The 20,322-nt window shown below is 42.3% G+C and overlaps 1 pseudogene; it reads right to left on the reverse strand.

The window, feature by feature from the left end:
- Nucleotides 1-6,594: 6,594 nt before the first annotated feature.
- Nucleotides 6,595-11,631, reverse strand: LOC139419259 (rhodopsin kinase GRK1-like; annotated as a pseudogene).
- Nucleotides 11,632-20,322: the final 8,691 nt, after the last annotated feature.

The raw sequence follows: 20,322 nt of genomic DNA on the forward strand, positions 1-20,322 counted from the left end.
CGGGCCACCCCCAGGTGGTAAGGGGTAGGGAACAACACATCCGCCACGCTGATCCTCAACATGGGGGCCCCTCAGGGGTGCGTGCTCAGTTCCCTCCTGTACTCCCAGTTCACTCATGACTGAATGGCCAGGCACGACTCCAACACCATCATCAATTTTGCTGATGACACAACAGTGGTAAGCCTGATCACCGACAAACGATGAGAAGGCCTATAGGAATGAGGTCAGAGACCTGGTCGTGTGGTGCCAGGGCAACAACCTATCCCTCAACGTGATCAAGACACAGGAGATGATTGTGGACGACAGGAAAAGGAGGACCGAGCACGCCCCCATTCTCATCGACGGGGTTGTAGTGGAACAGGTTGAGAGCTTCAAGTTTGTTGGTGTCCACATCACCAACAAACTATCATGGTCCAAACACACTAAGACAGTCATGAAGAGGGCACGACAAAGCCTATTCCCTCTCTCAGGAGACTGAAAAGATTTGTCATGGGTCCTCAGATCCTCAAAAGGTTATACAGCTGCACCATCTAGAGCACTGGTTGCATCACTTGCCTTGTATGGTAACTGCTTGGCCGCAAGCCACTCCAGAGGGTGTTATTTCATAGTTTTGATGTCTTCACTATTACTCTACAATGTTGAAAATAGTAAAAATAAGAAAAACCCTGGAATGAGTAGGTGTGTCAACTTTTGACTGGTACTGTATGCATTATTTGAATCGAGCATCGAAGACCAATCATTTATATTTTTTTCCAAAACAAAAATGCTTGACTCTGGGGGTGACTCTACCCCTTCGTTAATGTACACTGAAGATGAATAGTTAACCATTTTAGTGCTGTTGTATGCCACCTGGCAGCGATAGCAACTGGGGTTCATGACAGCTACTTGACAAAACCATAAGGCTTTTGAACTTTTTTGTTGTTACAATGTACAATAAAATGCCTTTTGAAGTTTTTCTAGCGTTATGTAGTCATCATGCAATATTGGCACCCTACACTTGTTACAGACCAAGACAAGCAGAAGAAAAGGTTTCAAATTATCCCTTGGTGGCCAAGTTGGCCTACATTATTTCAAGAAGTGCTATTTGTTAGTGAATATAAAGTCTAAGATCTTTGATAGGCTGATGCAGGCTGATGTGATGTATAAATATATTTACATAAGTATTCAGACCCTTTTCTCAGTACTTCGTTGAAGCACCTTTGGCAGCGATTACAGCCTTGAGTCTTATTGGGTATGACGCTACAAGCTCGGCACACCTGTATTTGGGGAGTTTCTCCCATTCTTCTCTACAGATCCTCTCAAGCTTTCTCAGGTTGAATAGGGAGTGTCTCTGCACAGCTATTTTCAAGTCTCTCCAGAGATGTTCAATCGGGTTCAAGTCCGGGTTCTGGCTGGGCCACTCAAGGACATTCAGAGATTTGTCCCGAAGCCACTCCTGTGTTGTCTTGGCTGTGTGCTTAGAGTCGTTGTCCTGTTGGAGTGTGAACCTTCACCCCAGTCTGAGGTCCTGAGCGACCTAGAGCAGGTTTCCATCAAGGATCTCTCTGTACTTTGCTCCGTTCATCTTTCCCTCGATTCTGACCAGTCTCTCAGTCCCGGCCGCTGAAAAACATCCCCACAGCATGATGCTGCCGCCACCATGATTCACTGTAGGGTTGGTGCCAGGTTTCCTCCAGACGTGACGCTTGGCATTCATGCCAAATAGTTCATTCTTTGTGGTGCTACAGAGATGGTTGTTCTTCTGGAAGTTTCTCCCATCTCCACAGAGGAATTCTGGAGCTCTGTCAATGTGACCATCGGGTTCTTGGTCCCCTCCCTGACTAAGGCCCTTCTCCCCGATTTCTTAGTTTGGCCGGGTGGCCAGATCTAGGAAGAGTCTTGGTGGTTCCAAACTTCTTACATTTAAGAATGACGGAGGCCACTGTGTTCTTGAGGACCTTTAATGCTGCAAACATTTTTTAGTACCCTTCCCCAGATCTGTGCCTCGACAAAATCCTGTCTCGGATTTCATGGCTTGGTTTTTTTCTGTGACATACACTGTCAACTGTGGGACCTTAAATAGACAGGTGTGTGCCTTTCCAAATCATGTCAAATCAATTTAATTTACCACAGGTAGACTCCAATGAAGTTGTAGAAACAAACCTCAAGGATGACCAATGGAAACAGGATGCACCTGAGCTCAATTTCGAATCTCATAGCAAAGGGTTTGAATACTTATATAAATAAGCTATTTCATTTTTTAAATTTGCTAACATTTCTAAAATCCTGTTTTTGCTTCGTCATTATGGGTTATTGTATGTAGATTGATGAGGAAAAACATTTATTTAATAATTTAATAAGGCTGTAAAATATCAAAATGTGGGTAAAGGGAAAGGGGTCTGAATACTTTCCGAATGCACTGCATATGAACTGGAATTACGCACCACGTTCAAACCATGATAATTCTGGTGCAGCACATGCGGCCTACAAAGTTACAAGTATAGTATTCAAGTATTCATTAGCTAAGTATAAGGCTAATACTGCATTGAATTTATTATACAAAAGAGGTAGGCTATGTATCAATCTTGAACAGGATGATCTATTTTGGATGCAATTTGAATGGAATTGATAGAGAGAAAGACTGTGAGAGTGCTCGCGCGTGCACTGATTTAAAGCAACGATATTGGAGTGAAAGGCTGTTTTAAAACTCTGCAGCTTCATTTTAAAAAATATCATAATTTTTTTAAATAATCAAGATCATACAATAAAAAAATAAGGCCAGATGGCGATGTGTAAATTAAACGCACATTAGTCCTTTTATTACTGTAGCATAGGCTATACTGCTGCAAATGTAGGCCCACCTGTCACAAGAAAAAAAGTTACCAAGATGAGATGATAGGTCTGCATGCATATTGTGAACTGCGCTCCTACTGAGATGGGCTGTCTGTCCCCACACTGAGCGTTGATGATTGATCATGCAGAGAGCAGAAAGTAGACCGTAGAGAAGCCCGATTTAGACATCGCATATAATTTAACAGTTCCGTTTAACGTCACGCTGTTCATATAAATTATTTATTTAGAATTGACCGGTTTCTCTCAGTTATTTATCCTGGGAAAGGGGAGTGGTTTTGTGCGGTAAATCTCAGTAAGTTTTGGTAACCGGGTTCCCGCCATTCAACCCTAGAAGGAATACACTTTTTGGCCTAAATGCAAAGCCTTTATGTTTGGGGAAAATCCAACACAATACATCACTGAGTAACTGCCTCCTTATTTTCAAGCAAGGTCGTGGCTGCATCATGGTATGGGTATGCTTGATTCCGGCAAATACTGTGGACTTTTTCAGAATAAAATGAAACAGGATGAACCTAAGCACTAGCAAAATCATAGCGTAAAACCTGCTTCAGTCTGCTTTACACCAGACACTAGGAGAGGAATCCTACAATATTCTACAATAACCTACGAGACAAATCTAGTCCAAATCTACACAGGAGTTACTTATCAAGAAGACAGTCAATGCTCCTGTGGCCAAGTTACAGTTTTGACTTAAATCTGCTTGAAAATGTTGACTTAGCTTGAAGAATTTTGAAAATAATAATGGGCAAATATTGCACAATCCAGGTGTGCAAAGCTCTTATGGACTTACCCAAGAAGACTCTTAGCTGTAATCGATGCCAAAGGTGTTTCTAACATGTATTCATTCAGGGAGCGGAATACTTATGCAATGCAATGACTATAATTTAGTTATTCCATTTTTATTAAGCTTGAAATTTATTTTTAATAATCTTCCACTTTGACATTACAGAGAATTTTATGTAGATTGTTGACAAAAAAATGACAATTAAATACATTTTTATCCCACTTTGTAAGACAATAAAATGTGAAGAAATCAAAGGGTCTGAACACTTTTGCAAGGCACTATATATGTTTACTAGACTATTGATAAAGAAAGTTAAACACTATGAGGCTTATGATTCATACTTCATGGTTACATACATTAGCTACCAGTTACTGATATATGGATCTAAGTAACGTGATTCAAACGGTTAATTAAGTATTTGTTCATGTATTAAGTCACTTTGTGTGCCCTATAGTAAAGTGACCACTTTTTTTCCCTTCCCTAATGGCTTATTATGGTTTATTATGTGTTACTTATTTAAAATTAAGCATTATATAATCAACTTTGTGGGAAATAGTGTAAAGTATAGACTTGTCATGCTGCACAAATATATAATCAAATGACCTGTTCATTATTAGTTGATGATCTCACATTTTCTAGAGACCACCAAGGGTAATTTCAGGATTGTAATACTTGGACTGCATTTTCCACTTAAGTGGCCTATTGTATATGGATCTGGACAGTACATTTGAAATGCATAACAAGGTTATTTAGAGACTGACAGCAGCTCTGGCTAGCCTCAGCTGGTTATAATGGAAAAGGTGGAGGAAATTGAACAGCCTGCTTTAAAAGCACAAAAACATATTTTTTGAACATCTACCTCTTGAAATTCAAAGACCACACTATTACTACACTTGATTACAGCTAGCTACAACGTTTTTGTGATCAAAGACGCAATATTTACTTAGCTTGGTGGTTGTAGATGTAGTTTATGTAGCATTAGTTTCTGCCCATCTCTGCATGAAATTCCTGAATGCCCCCCCCGAATGTAAGCTGGGAGGCAGCCATTCTGCATGCAAGGCAGATATTTCTATAAATATTGTGCCACATACCTGATTGATCGATGAAGAAATTACCTCCCAGTCTACACTGAGGTCAATACAATTTATTCTTCCCTGCTGTATAGTAACCTCTGCTCTAATGTGTTTTCAGAACACTGAGCCATGTCCTTGAGACAATCAAGCTAGCCGCTTTGGGCAAACCGTTCCAGCTGGGGATGCTGTATCACTGCCATAGTGATACCCTCATTCCAGGCCTGAACAACCACCAGGCTAAGGTTCCATTGGAAAGAGGGTAGGAGCTGGATCAGTAATGTGATGGAAAAGGTCATGTTTGTTCTTTTCTAATAACCAATTTCTGTGTTCATGCAAGTGACTGACTGAACGAATCCTCACTATCAGTATCTGCAATTTTGCAGTTATGCCCAGAACCTTGTTTTGAGAAAGGTATATCTCAGTTTCAAGTTCTCAGCTTAGAGAGAAGAAGCCTCGTGAGGTATTGGTCTGTCACCTGCATGAGCCAGTATTGGTCGGTCACATGAGTGAAGCAAACGTTAATAATGAATGAATTACGCATGATGAATAAGCTAAATAATGCAAATATAACTTGTCTGTATATAAGAGAACTAACATGACTGCCCCGGGTAGAGCTCCTGATCGACCTGTGTACTTGGTGCATTGAGTTGGTTGGAACCTCTCCAGCACGCTGATAATAAAGAATGATTCATTTAAGATTGACTTTGAGTGTCCCTGTGTAGATTTTCCACAACATTTATCTTCCCTTTTTCGTGGGATAGAGTTTATATATAATCTAATACATTTGTATTTGTCTGTTAATAGACTGGATCTTTTTCAATCGTTCATTTGCATAGGTCAGGGTCGGGTTGGGCCTGGGCCAAGAGTGGAAGGTTATGATAACGTCAGTGATTAAAACATATTCAGTTGACGCACGTTAGTGTGTCAGCCCTATCTCTTTTGACATCTCACTCTCTCACCCCCTCACTCTTCCCTTCCCCTCCTCCCTCCCATCCTCTCTCCTTCTCTCTCTCTCCCCTCCCCTCTCCCTTCCTCTTTATCAATATATCATAACTGCTGACAGGGTAGCAAAGGTACAAAGGTACACATAGTGTGTGCTATGATATATTAATGTGCTATAATATATTCTATTTAATATTAGCCTTATGTTAAGTCAGGAAGAGGGGTGTGTTGTGTAAAAGCTAGAGGTCTGTTACCCAAGCTTGACAAGCCCAACGCAATATAAAAGGGTTGGGCTAGGCGAAGAGTGGAAGATTGAAAATGGTTAGTGGTTATGATTAAGATGACATCCCTTGTGAGAAGTCAGTGATAAAAAATATTCACTCTCTCTCCCATTTTCTCTGTGGACTATCTAAGTCATGGGAGAAGTCCTTAACTTGCGCTTTAGGTCCAGTTTGTTTATGAAGCCCTTCAAAGATGTGGCTAAATTAGTTTGCTACAACATTATGTCTCATTACGGGGATATTGCAAGGAAAAAGTTTAGTGCATTTTTCCAGAGAAGTGTTACAGTATACCCCAATCCTTTACCTGATGATCCTGCGACTAGTATCCTGTGACCGCATCCTATCACATCCTCTCCAGGGGATGCTCTTGTACATAGAGCTGCATCACGCTACAAAAACAGGGGACAGGCTACTGCCCTATGAGCTGTTCTATGGGCTGTTACAAGGCTACTAAATGATGTAGAGCAAATAACTGTGCCGTACAGGAGTGCATTGCAGGGTTTTGTTCTTTGAGACTAAATTGTAAATCATAGTCCACAGACGCTGAGACGTGAATAGAGGACGGGTACGCGCAGTCGCGTTGGTTGGGACAGTGTTCTCAGAGCTGCGTAGCTATGTCACAATGTCGCATTTTAGATCATAATGAATAAGAGAGGGGGAACCTGATCCTAGATCAGCACTCCTACTCTGAGACACTTGATAAATACCTGACTACTTTGACTGGCTCAGAGCAGCACACAGGCCCCTTGGACTCTATAGGGATTTTGTTGGGGTCCAGGTCGTCAGGCGGATTGCCCCCTGGCGCCCAGAGGTTGAGCTCTCCGAACACCCCTGTCTCTATCATCTCCTCCTGCCAGGGGATGGGCACGTTGTCAGAAGAGAAGTCGTCATTGAACTCATTGTCCTTGGCATTGATGACCACCCCATTGATGGAGCTAAAGGCTCCCACTTTGTGGATGTCTTTGGCATACACCGCCTTGGGGTTTGGGACGAACGGTGTGGGCAGCATGCCTGAGGAGAGGGGAGGTGGAGAGAGTAGATGCATTATGGATATTGTAGTTCATCATGTTACAGTTAACAGGTTTGGGTCTGGATTCAGCCTGATCAGCGGTAGATCCGCATTATAGCGTGCTTAAAATTGAAAGGCAATTTCTGATTGAGCTGACATATGCAGCGTTAACCGTGAATGAAGTCTCCGCGAACATGGAAACTGTAACGTCTGCTTCCAACTCACATTCTCATACACGTAGATCCCCTGAATGCAGCTCATTTTCCAGCCCACTTTTCACCTCACACTCTCACACACATAGATCCCCTGAACAAAGCTCACGTTCCAGATCGCAATCACCAGAAGTCTGATCACCTGTTCACACACCTGTATGTCATTATCACACACTATTTAGTTCAGTTCTTTGCACCCCATCTTCGTGAGGTATTGTTTGTTTTTGACACACTTCTCTTCGGAGCTCTGGTTTCCCCGACATTTACTCCTCCCGTGTATGATAGTTTTTGCCTGCCTCCCTAACGACGCCTTCTACCTAGTCCCTGCCTGTACCTTAGCCTATCAGATTTCCTGTTATTTACCTATTGCCTGATCTCCCGGACGACGTTACTAGCCATTTCCCTGCCTGTACTGTTGCCTTTTGGACCCCCTGTGTATGACCTTCTGCCTGCCCCTGGACCCAGCTACCTGCCTCCTCCTGTGGTCCTTTACATTAAACACCTGCTGTGTCCTGCGCTTGAAACCAGCTCTCCCTCGTGTTCATTACAGAAACATTTCATTTAAAAGGTGCGTTGCAAACAAAGCGCGATTGAATTGAATCCCCACCTTAAACTGTATAAAAAACAAAACAAACACAGTTGGATTGAATTGACCAAATATGTAGTCGTTTACTCAATATTCAACGCATCTCTTTGTGGATTTTGGTATGTTTGTGCTGTAGTGCTGTAGTCTCTTGTGACAGACTGTTAACATAAATGGAGTAGCTGGACAGTGGTTCTGAGTTTGGTGCCATTTGTATTCCTTATACCTATATACTGTACACTGAGTGTACAAAACATTAAGGAAACCTGCTCTTTCCATGACATAGACTGACCAAGTGAATCCAGGTGAAAGATATGATCCCTTCTTGATGTCACTTGTTAAATCCACTTCAATCAGTGTAGATCAAAGGGAGGATACAGGTTAAAGAAGGATTTTCAAGCCTTGAGACCTTTGAGACATTGATTGTGTATGTGTGCCATTCCGAGAGTGAATGGGCAAGACATAAGATTGAAGTGCTTTTGAACGGGGCATGGTAGTAGGTGCCAGGCACGCCGGTTTGTGTCAAGAACTGCAACGCTGCTCAAAAATGGTCCATCACCCAAAGGGTTTCCAGCCAACTTGACATAACTGTGGGAGGCATTGGAGTTGTTCTTAAAGCCGAGACGCTTTACCGGATCTTTTTCCATCAGGCCTTCACAGATAGCCTTTAGTCTGTGAACACCACTGAGAGCATACATTTGTTTTCTGAATGTGGCCTGACTGACTAACAGCTTAACATTCACACAGGACACCGGATAGGACAGGAGAAGTACTCCAGATATAACAAACTGACCCTAGCCCCCCAACACATAAACTACTGCAGCATAAATACTGGAGGCTGAGACAGGAGGGGTCAGGAGACACTGTGGCCCCATCCGATGACCCCACCTTCTATATCCCCCTTTACCTATAACACATTTATGTAGTACTTTACGAATGCCTTGTGAAAGCCTTGACAATTTGTACTTTGTTAGTAATGTGAACACTTGTCGTAATAATAAAAGGCCTAAGACTGAGGGCAATCCCGTGCATGAGAGAAGCTGTGCTTAAAGTGGTCTCCCTCTCTGAAGCCGAGTTCATCGTCTGATGTAGTGGCCTACGCACCTCAAGACCAGCCTGTATATTAGCCCTGAGGTTGATTGGTTTAGGCTGCTTAACAGGGATTACAGGGAGCAGTCACACTGTGCCCTACTGTCAGGCCAGTGGCATTGACAATGAAAGTAAACTATTATCTTGTGCGTGTGTGTGTGTGTGTGTGTGTGTGTGTGTGTGTGTGTGTGTGTGCGTGCATCTGCGTGTGCGTGCGTGCGTGTGTGTATCAGGCCTGCGTGTGTCTTTGTGTGTGTGTAACAGTACCTGAGATCTCCTCCGTTCATGATGGGCATAACTAGGCAGAGGTTAGTCTTGGTCTGGAAGGCATACACCAACGATACGATAAAACGACTGTGCACATTCGCCAGAATACGTTTCTCCACGATCGCTCCCTAATACAAATCATTCATGGAAACAAATCAGCCAACTGTAAATCAAAAAACCCTAACCTTGCTAAAAAAAATCCCCAATGGGATAATAACCATACCTTGAACCTTTCACAGTCCTATATGAACATAGCCATGTTCTACAAACTAAGAAATAAATGTAGATTATGAATGGTTATTGCAGCCAAAGCTGAGTAGAAACACATAAGCCTAGACAGAGGCAAAATACCATGGAGAATTAAAGAAAAAAATCCTGATGTGATGATAGCATGATAGGATCCTTGAAACCTCCATCACACAGTCATACTGTCATACTAACACAAGTATTACAAATAAGCGGTCATACTAACTAAGCCACACAGTAGCAGACATAACAAATTATATTTTGCTTTTACACCACACCTTGTTGGTTAGCTGGAATAATTTTGCAATAGGAGATTTTGCTGTTCAGTTGCCGTGTGCGTGCTAATAACTTTTGATTTGATGCTTGAGGCTACTTTATGCTGGGTCCACTTGGTTATCAGCAGACTGACTATACTGTATCATGACTGTAATCCTTCATTGAGAACAGAGGATGTCATGACTACTATTTGGCAGAGAGACAGAAAGTTTTACAACAAAGTGTTGGTTCTAGCTTCTGGCCCAACCTGCTGTGCTGTGCTGTTCAGTACTGTACACTGTTTCCAGGCCACACAAACACACCCACAACCCAAAGCTCTGAATCTAGTAGAAGAACACCAGAGTCCTCCGGCAGTAGCCTCAACAACAGACAAATGTATATCCTGTACCCACACACGCATGCACACACACACACACCTGCTATATCCTACTGTACTGTGTGAAGTATATGGTTTCCACTACTTAGGCCCGAGTCAGCCTGGTTTGAGCAAAAGGTTCATCTCCATGACCCACTAATGCGTAGACAAGCAGGAGGGCTAATGCCAGGGACACTGGCTCTCTATGTCTGGTTGCTCTGAGCTGCTTTACACCTGGGGTCTCTCACAGATACACAAGCCTCTTGCCCTTGATTAGGGTGATCTAAATCTCTCTCGGCTGCACTCACATAGCTGCCTGGTGTAATCTTGTTTCACTAACTAGTACATCTTGGAACACTTTGCATAAGGACCGGAAACTAGATCATTTTTATTCCAATAGATGCTTTTAAATCACAGTTTAGATGGCTACTGATCACGAATTGCACGTTTAAAAAAAAAACTGCTGTTTTAAGCTTTCTTTTGAACTGTGCACCTTTTTAATTAACTTCCATTCATTGTTGATTTATGTTGTGTTTACAATGTACTGTATGCTGCATTCCTGACTAGGCCTCACTTGTAAAAGAGTGTCAATGAGGTCAATGTGACCTCTCTGGTTAAATAAAGGATAATTAAATTGAAAAATTACTCCTGTGCCTCTTTTATACCTGTAGCTGGCTGTGTCCATGTGCTTTACTAGGTAGGTGTTCTGTTGATGTATAAGAAAGGGACCCTCACGTCACATAGCTTGGGCAGTCTTGACTCAATCACTAGAACTCTCTTTCAGCTTTTCGACCTGACTGTGGATTTTGCTGTGTTGATGTTTAAGAACAAAGTGTGAAAAAGCTGTGTGATTGACTGATTGATTGATTGATTGGTTGTTTGTTTGTTGGACACAGAGTTTAGGGCTACAGTGGTGAGAGGAGGTTTCAAGTTTACGTTTGATTCACTTCATTCAAGTAACTGCCACTACAAGGGAATTATATTATTTTTTTTTACCTCGTAGCCTTTATGTTTCTTCAGCCTTTATGTTTCTTTGTCCAGCTTTTTGTTGGCATACATCTTGCCTGTGGCCTTCATCTGGCAGGTGTGTACCTCCCCAAACCCTCCCTTCCCCAGCACTCTGAAGTCCATTAACCAGTCCTCATCAATGGGCTGGGCTTCCAACCACTTGAACTGGATGTAACGCAGGAAGTACATACTGTTCTTAAAGCCGGACATTGCCTTGGCCTCCAGGTGCTTTAAAAGCTGCTGCTCACTCTCCTTGAACAGGTCTCCGCGGATGTTCTTGTGGTCCTCCTTGACGCGTGTCACAGCCTTCTCCTCCAGGAAGCTGCAAAAGATCTTGGACTTGAATTCGTAGAACTTGTTGATGATCTTCTGGGCCTTCTGCACCCGGTACTTCTCCTGGGTGATGTTGAAATCTCGATGTCCTTCCAGAGTTTGCAGGCATTCTTGTGGGTTGCATCACGCTCCAGGTACTGCTGGAAGAGCCGCTTGCCAACGGGTTGCTTTACACACATGCTGTCGAAGCCGGAGTTCACCGTGGTCTTCATGTGCGGAATGTTGAGCTTGGCACGAAACTTCTTGTCACGCATGGTCGACGCCGCCATGCCATCGACACTACCACGGGCTGACACATAGGCCGAGTTGGCCACAATGTTTTGCAGACCACCCATATCCATGGCTGGACCTCCACCTAGTACATGGTAGAGGAAAAAATGAGTTAAATCTTTTGCATTTAATGTATGTAATTGATCTAAAGGTTATGAAGAACACACTGGTTGCCATACACAAGGTCACTGGTTCAATTTCCGGTGTGGTATTTGTTTTCTAACCTTATCCCTACCCTTAACCCTCAAGTTAACCAATTGGGATTTCTGCCTAAATTTAACCCAATCCCTGACCATAACCACTCACATTGCTTGCCTAAATCTAACCCGACTCTAACCTTAACCAATTGGATTACTTCCCTAAACTTAGCCAATCACATTGCTTGCCTAAATGTAGCTTCCCTCAGAACAAGACAAATTTCAATCTGCCATGTATTACCTTGTCTTGAACCATGCCAGTGGAGAATTGTAGATCTTTAATTATGTCTTTGTGACAGAGGTCTCTTGAGTTGAGATTTACCTTAATCCTGTGCCCTGGACCGGATACAAGTATTGAAAGTGATACTGTTCAAGTTAACTGGATAACTCCTGGGTTCTGAATCTCCCAAAGCCAATTAACACTATCTCTGTTAATAACTCAGTTTTGATCTGCTGCAACTGACATGTGGTTAATTGGCAAACTCAATCATGTTTAAAAGTGCAGTGGAGTGGGATAGGTTTTAAGCAAGAAGAATATGTGTTACCCGAACTACTCTATTTCAACAACATTCACTATTCTGTTACACAGTTGTTATGCAATTAATGTTATTGAATGAAATTTGTTGATACCTTCAATATGTATGCAGTGTTTTGGTCAGGTAGTATTTGAATGCTTTCTAATTTGCACAATCTATTTTGGTGCAAAGCTGACTCAATCATCTTATCATAAACAGGTTTTTGTTAAATCGTCTAACAGTTGCTTAGACAAACAGAGCCTTCAGTATTCATACCCCTTGACTTATTCAACATTTTGTTGTGTTACAGCCGGATTTCAAAATGTATTAAAAAAAAAATTCTCAACCATCTCCACGCAATACTCCATAATGACAAAGTGAAAACATGTTTTTAGAAATGTTTGCAAATTAATTGACAATGAAAAACAGAAACATCTCATTTACATAAGTATTCACATCCCAGAGTCAATACTTTGTAGAAGAACCTTTGGCAGCGATTACAGCTGTGAGTCTCTGAGAACTTTCCACAACTGGAGTGCAACATTTGCACATTATGATTTTCAAAATTCTTCAAGCTCTGTCAAATTGGTTGTTGATAATTGCTAGACAACCATTTTCAGGTCTTACCATAGATTTCCCAAACTGTAACTCGGCCAGTCAAGAACATTCACTGTCTTTTTGGTAAGAAAACTCCGGTGTAGATTTGTGTTTTTAGATTATTGTCCTGCTGAAAGTTGTATCATCTCCCAGTGTCTGGTGGAAGGCAGACTGAACCAGGTTTTCCTCCAGGATTTTGCCTGTGCTTAGCTCCATTCCGTTTCTTTCGTAATCCTGAGAAACTCCCCAGTCCTTAACAATTACAAGCATACCCTAAACATGATGCAGCCACCACAACACTTGAAAATATAGAGAGTGGAACTCAGTAATGTGGTGTATTGGATTTGCCCCAAACATATAGTGCCTTCGGATAGTATTCAGACCCCTTTACTTTTTCCAAATTTTGTTACATTACAGCCTCATTCTAAAATTGATTCAATCATTTTTTTTCTCATCAAGCTACACAAAATAACCCATAATAACAAAGCGAAAGCAGGTGTTTAGAAATTTTTGCAAATTTATAAGAAACAGAAATACCTTATTTATCCTGTTTCCTTTGATCATCCTTGAGATGTTTCTGCAATTTGATTGGAATCCACCTGTGATAAATTCAATTGATTGGACATGATTTTGAAAGGCACACACTTGTCTATATAAGGTCCCACAGTTGACAGTGCATGTCAGAGCAAACACCAAGCAATGAGGTTGAAGGAATTGTCCGTAGAGCTCAGAGACAGGATTGTGTCGAGGCACAGATCTGGGGAAGGCTACCAAAACATTTCTGCAGCATTGAAGGGCCCCAGGAACACAGCAGACTCCATCATTGTTAAATGGAAGAAGTTTGGAACAACCAAGACTCTTCCTAGAGTTGGCTGCTCAGCCAAATTGAGCAATCGGGGAGAAGGGCCTTGGTCAGGGAGGTGACCAAGAACCCGATGGTCACTCTGACAGAGCTCCTGAGCTCCAGAGCTCCTGACAGAGCTCCAGAGCTCCTCTGTGGAGATGGGAGAACCTTCCAGAAGGACAACCATCTCTGCAGCACCACCAATCAGGCCTTTATGATAGTGGCCAGACGGAAGCCACTCCTCAGTAAAAGGCACATGGCAGCCGCTTGGAGCTTCCCAAAAGGCACCTAAAGGACTCTCAGACCATGAGAAACAAGATTCTCTGGTCTGATGAAACCAAGAGATTGAACTCTTTGGCCTGAATGCCAAGCATCACGTCTGGAGGAAACCTGGCACTATCCCTATGAAGCATGGTGTTGGCAGCATCATGCTGTGGGGGTGTTTTTCAGCAGCAGGGACTGGGAGACTGGTCAGAATAGAGGGAAAGATGAATGGAGGAAATTACAAAGAGATCATTGATGAAAACCTGCTCTAGGTCGCTCAGGACCTCAGACTGGGGTTAAGGTTCACCTTCGAACAGGACAATGACCCTAAGCACACAGCCAAGATAACGCAGGAGTGGCTTCGGGACAAGTCTCTGAATGTCCTTGAGTGGCCCAGCCAGAGGCCAGACATGAACCCGATCTAACATCTCTGGAGAGACTTGAAAATAGCTGTGCAGCAACGCACCCCATCCAATCTCACAGAGCTTGAAAGGATCTACAGAGAAGAATAGGAAAACTATACAGGTGTGCCAAGCTTGTAGCGTCATACCGAAGAAGACTCGAGGCTGTAATTGCTGCCAAAAGTCCTTCAACAAAGTACTGTGTAAAGTGCCTGAGTACTTATGTAAATGTGATATTTCAAATTTGTCTTTTTTATAAATGTTTTACCTGCTTTCGCTTTGTCATTATGGGGTATTGTGTGTAGATTGATAAGAAAAAAATAACCAATGTAATCAGTTTTAGAATAACTTTTTTGAATAAGTCAAGGGGTCTGAATACTTTCTGAATGCACTGTACGTGCAATAAGGTGTTTTAAACAGTAACTCCTCTTTTTTTGGAAGTTGTAATGACTAATACTCCTTTTAAAAGGTGCATATTGCATATAGAAACCCCTCCGCCTTTTCCTGGTTGCTAAAATTCTAATAGTTTGCCTAATTTCAGTTTAGGTGAGAAAATAAGAGGTCATTGTGTAACGAGAATTATTGTACCATCTAAACCGCTGTAAAATATATTTTCCATAACCAAAAATATTGTATTTTCAGCTGGTGTACAAAACCGAAAGTTAAAGACGCAAAAACAAAATGTAAGAACCGAAAGCATAGAAATAGTGCACATAGAACAGATCTACCGTTTCTTAGACTTGGACAAAAAGTTACATATTGCAGCTTTAAATTGAGGTTGTTGAGCTCTCCATATAAGTTTGGGGGGTTCCTCCTCATTGTCTGTAGCTTCCCTGCCTGAACACACATGCCTAAACTAACCACAGCAGGTGGTACTGTCTATTGACATGCATAGACGTGTGGATGCAGAAGCTGTCAGAAAAAAGCACTTCAAAAGTAAAGAGGTGATATCAAGAGATTGTATCTCTATTTCCAACACCTATTTAGTCACAAAATGACTGACTACACTAAGGTTAGGACTTGGCAGTGTCTCCACAGTACCCTCTGGTGTTAACAGAAGGGATGATCAACTTTCCAAGAAGTCTTTGGTGAAATTAAAACCCTGACTGGGATAGTAATAAAAAACAAAAACAAGAGAATAACGTTTGAGGTGTGCATTTATTACAAGTCTATTGATGTGGTAATACTGTACACCTTGACTCATACGTAACATAAGCATGGTGATGGTGATGGCGCAGAGACAGTGGCCAAGACACAGACACCCACTCATCACTTATCCGAGGGAGTTGTCTTCTTCTTCGCCATATCTACTGGACATATAAAAGGAGAGCTTGTTATTCATTCAGATCCTCCTTTTAGTTCTTTCTCAGAAAGATCATAATCACTCATGATGACAGTTTGTGACTAACCATAACGTACTGTATGTGTGCAGTAGACTGCAGTGTAGATAATAGCAAGTCTCATATCATGTTCATTACAGTGTCATATCATGTGTGCAACTCGCCTGTCTGTGACCACTTGCTTATCGGTGCTGCGTATCCCCCACCACTGGAGGTGCAGCTGCAATAGTTTAGCTTGGGGATGGTGTAATCCGTATTCTCCGTATCGTCATCCTCATCATCATCTTTGACTATGGATCTCCGAGCCAGGAGCACCTCTTTGTCTTCTCTGAAGTGGGCTTTCCTCAGCTGCTCAAAGCTGGGTCTCACTGTGAGAATGAATGAATGAATCAATCAATGCATGAATGAATTCAACAAGGTGATTGTCAGGTGAAAAGGCAGCAGATGAGATAAAATAGAACCCCAATGCGCTTAGCTTTCAACATCTACTCAATGCACAGGCAGGATGCATTTGGTGGTGATTATTCAACGCTGTGGAGTACTGTAATTGTGTACTTTTTTTATTTACTCACCGTAGAGATCTATGTCTGCACTCTCCTCTGTGGCCATAGCCTTTGCCTCTATTGCCTGCTTTGACGGGCCCATCATCCCGTGTTGTGAGGTGTCCTGAGGTTGATCTAATTGGTTTCGGTTGGGATACTGATTTGAGGCGGATGAACTAAAGGCAAGCGTAGTCAGTAAGAAACTGAAAGACATGCTGAATAAGAGTTTCCCATAAAATCACACAATCCTCTTGGGCCTTATAGCATAGGGTACTGATAACGTCTAGATGTGTTTGTGTCTGAATATATTTGTCTGTGTGTTCTCACTTCTTCCCAGGCTTCAGAGGAGACCACGGAGGCTGGCTGTAAGAGGTGCTGGTAGTGCTGTGGCTGGGTCCTGCCTCATCCCTGAGGGACAGGGACTGCCTAAAGGAGAGGACAGAAGCATACAAGATAGGTCATTAGAGGGAGAGGGAGGGAGAGAGAGAGGGAGATGGACACAGAATGGTCTATGCCAATGATACCCTTTCACTTGCATTTGCACCTAGTAAATAGGCCAACAGTTACCATGCCACAGAGGCAGTGAACCCATCATCTGCCTTCATCCAGGGGTTGTCTGTGTAGGGAGGCTGAGTGGCCATAATACTCATCTCATCCCAGCTCTGGCTCTTCTTCCTGAGAAATAATATTAGGTCAGATTAGGAATAATAAACCAATCAACCATGTGGACATTATTGTTTTAAAAAAAATGTTTTAGACAAAGTCTGATGCTATTAGCGGTGGCATGGCATCTTAGGTGTTCTCCAATCAATGTAATTCCCCATTGCAATGAAGGGACACTTTGCCTGACTGTGTTTGACATACAGTACCAGTCAAAAGTTTGGACACAACTAATCATTCTAGGGGTTTTTGTTAATTTGTACTATTTTCTACATTGTAGAATAAAAGTGAAGACATTAAAACTATGAGATAACACACATGGAATCATGTCGTAACCAAAAAAGTGATATACAAATCAAAATATATTTTAGAATTTAGATTCTTCAAAGTAGCCACCCTTTGCCTTGATGACAGCTTTGCACACTCTTGGCATTGTCTCAATCCGCTTCACCTGGAATGCTTTTCTAACAGTCTTGAAGTAGTTCCCACATATGCTGAGCACTTGTTGGCTGATTTTCCTTCACTCTGTGTTCCAACTCTTCCCAAACCAGGTTGGGTGATTGTGGAGGCCAGGTCATCTGATGCAGCAATCCATCACTCTCTTTCTTGGTCAAATAGTCCTTACACAGCCTGGATGTGTGTTTTGGGTCATTATCTTGTTGAAAAACAAATAATAATCCCACTAAGCGCAAACCAGATGGGATGGCGTATCGCTGCAGAATGCTGTGGTAGCCATGCTGGTTAAGTGTGCCTTCTAAATAAATCACTGACAGTGTTACCAGTAAAGCATCCCCACACCATCACACCTCCTCCTCCATGCTTCACGGTGAGAGCCACACATGCGTAGATCATCCGTTCACCTACTCAACGTCTCACAAAGACGAAGTGGTTGTAAGCAAAAATATCACATTTCCACTGGTCCAATGTCCATTGCTGGTGTCTCTTGGCCCAAGCAAGTCTCTTCTTATTATTGGTGCCCTTTAGTAGTGGTTTCTTTGCAGCAATTGAACCATGAAGGCCTGATTCACACAGTCTCCTCTGAACAGTTGATGTTGAGATGTGTCTGTTACTTGAACTCTGTGAAACATTTATCTGGGCTGCAATCTGAGGTCAGTTAAGTCTAATGAACTTATCCTCTGCAGCAGAGGTAACTCTGGGTCTTCCTTTCCTGTGGCAGTCCTCATGAGAGCCCGTTTCATCAAAGCGCTTGTTGGTTTTTGCGACTGCACTTGAAGAAACGTTCAAAGTTCTTGAAATATTCCGCATTGACTGACCTTCATGTCTTGAAGTAATAATAGACTGTCGTTTCTCTTTGCTTATTTGACCTGTTCTTGCCATAATATGGACTTGGTCTTTTACCAAATAGGGCTCTTCTGTATACCACCTCTACCTTGTCACAACACAACTGATTGGCTCAAATGCATTAAGAAGGAAAGAAATTCCACAAATTCACTTTTAACAAGGCACACCTGTTAATTGATATGCATTTCAGATGACTACCTCATGATGCTGGTTGAGAGAATGCCAATAGTGTGCAAAGCTGTCATCAAGGCAAAGGGTGGCTACTGTACATCAAGACAGATACAGCATATCTGATGCATAACATGCAATGTTCTTTCTGTCCTCTTACCTCTTACTCATACACAGACATATCTGTTCTCCTGATGTACTGGTGCCTGCACCTCCATCCAACATGGTGACACTACACCTGAGGAGGAGGAAGAGGAAGAAGAAGAAGAAAAATGTCTATTGTCCACAGTGAAGTGAGATTTGTCTTTTTACTTAATTCACTGAAGATGATTGATCAATGAATTGCAGGTGCAATGGCAGTATGTCCACTATGGATATCAATTTCTCTATATACCTCCATCATTCTGATCTACTCACAGATGAGGCCCAGGTTTGACATCCTTTCTCCCTGGCACAGGCATCAGCCAGGAGTGACAGCTAGTGGCTAGGATGTTGCCCTCGTCCCATCTCTGTCTCTTCCTGAAACATAGGCAAGGGCCACAGAGTTATAAAACCTAGATGGCGCACCTTCTCGTATCTTCTTGATTTTATATCTCAGAACAGAACAGGGGAGAGCAGAATATAATTAGACCTATTAAGAATGGTGGAAATACAGTGCACAAGGTTCAAGCAAACCTTTCAGGCATGAAACAGATGGATAACAAAAGCTTGTTGATATTGAATGTAGTAAATGTAAGTAAACCAATGTGCAATGCACCCATCCTCCATCACTGAGGGATAATACGGGAGGAAATCAAATAAGGGGGAAATAAAAAAGGAACTGCAAATAAAAAGGACCTCACCGAAATTTAGAACTGTTACAATCTTTCTGTGTTTCCGTCACCCCAGAGCTGATGCTGGTCCTGAGGATGCCTTTGAGGGGCATGCTTGGGTCGGATAGTGATGCTGAGTTGGAACCAAGGCTGAGGTGGCACTGCAGCTGGGTCAGGGGCACTGGGGAGGACTGAAACAGAATAGAATATATACTTTGTCTATTTTTTGTATTCTGCCCGACTCAACCGTCGCCGTCCCAGTCCCCGTCACCCCAAATACACATGTATGTTGAGAGCCACATAGCCAGCCACAGAGCAGCACCCCTGGTTGTAGAGTAGTTTTAGGGGTTAAAGGCACAATGGCCGGTACCTGGCAGTGCAGGGGGCAGTCGGGATTGTGAACTAAAAGCTCTGGTTCATCAGATGGATGAGAATTCTTCAGAATGCCTCTCAGGGGCATCAATGATGATCCAGAGCCAGAGTTTGTCATTGCATGTAACACCTATAGATGAGAGTCTGAGACTGAACTTCAGTTGGAAATTGTATTGTGTCAAAAATTAACATTTGAAATGGTTGCATTGATGACAAAGTCTGTTAGACTCTTCATCAGTCAAAAGTGGTGTCCCTATGCCTCCCTATGATATCTCTACCTATGCTAGATATAGACCATGTTGAGGTAGAAAAACGTCTGACAAACATAATTTGAGTTTTTTTTTTGCATAATCATCACTGTTGATTTCAGAAGATATTTACCATTCACTTACCTCATTCGGTTGATGGCCACTTCCCCCCCCCCGCGTTAAAATGGATAATTGATTGATTTGATCTCAACAAAAAGCTTGTTTATTGTCACAATGAATGAGCCATGAAATTCTGTAGTGACGCAATAGAAGGGTTGTGATGTAATAAAGAAAGTACAAGGAAATTGAAGTTTTACTGCTTTTGTTATGTACTTTATCTGCTGTAGTTTTGGGTACCGTGATTTATTCTCAAGAATACACTTGCAAAAGAAGAACATTTATATTTGAGACCATTTAACTGACGTTCGCTAGATGGCAGTACCTTTCTGGCCATTTCGTCGCGGGGACAGATTATTTTCTCGCTTTACGTGTCTGTTTTC

Source organism: Oncorhynchus clarkii, chromosome 10 (genome assembly GCF_045791955.1).
Source record: "Oncorhynchus clarkii lewisi isolate Uvic-CL-2024 chromosome 10, UVic_Ocla_1.0, whole genome shotgun sequence".
NCBI classification, from domain to species: Eukaryota; Metazoa; Chordata; class Actinopteri; order Salmoniformes; family Salmonidae; genus Oncorhynchus; species Oncorhynchus clarkii.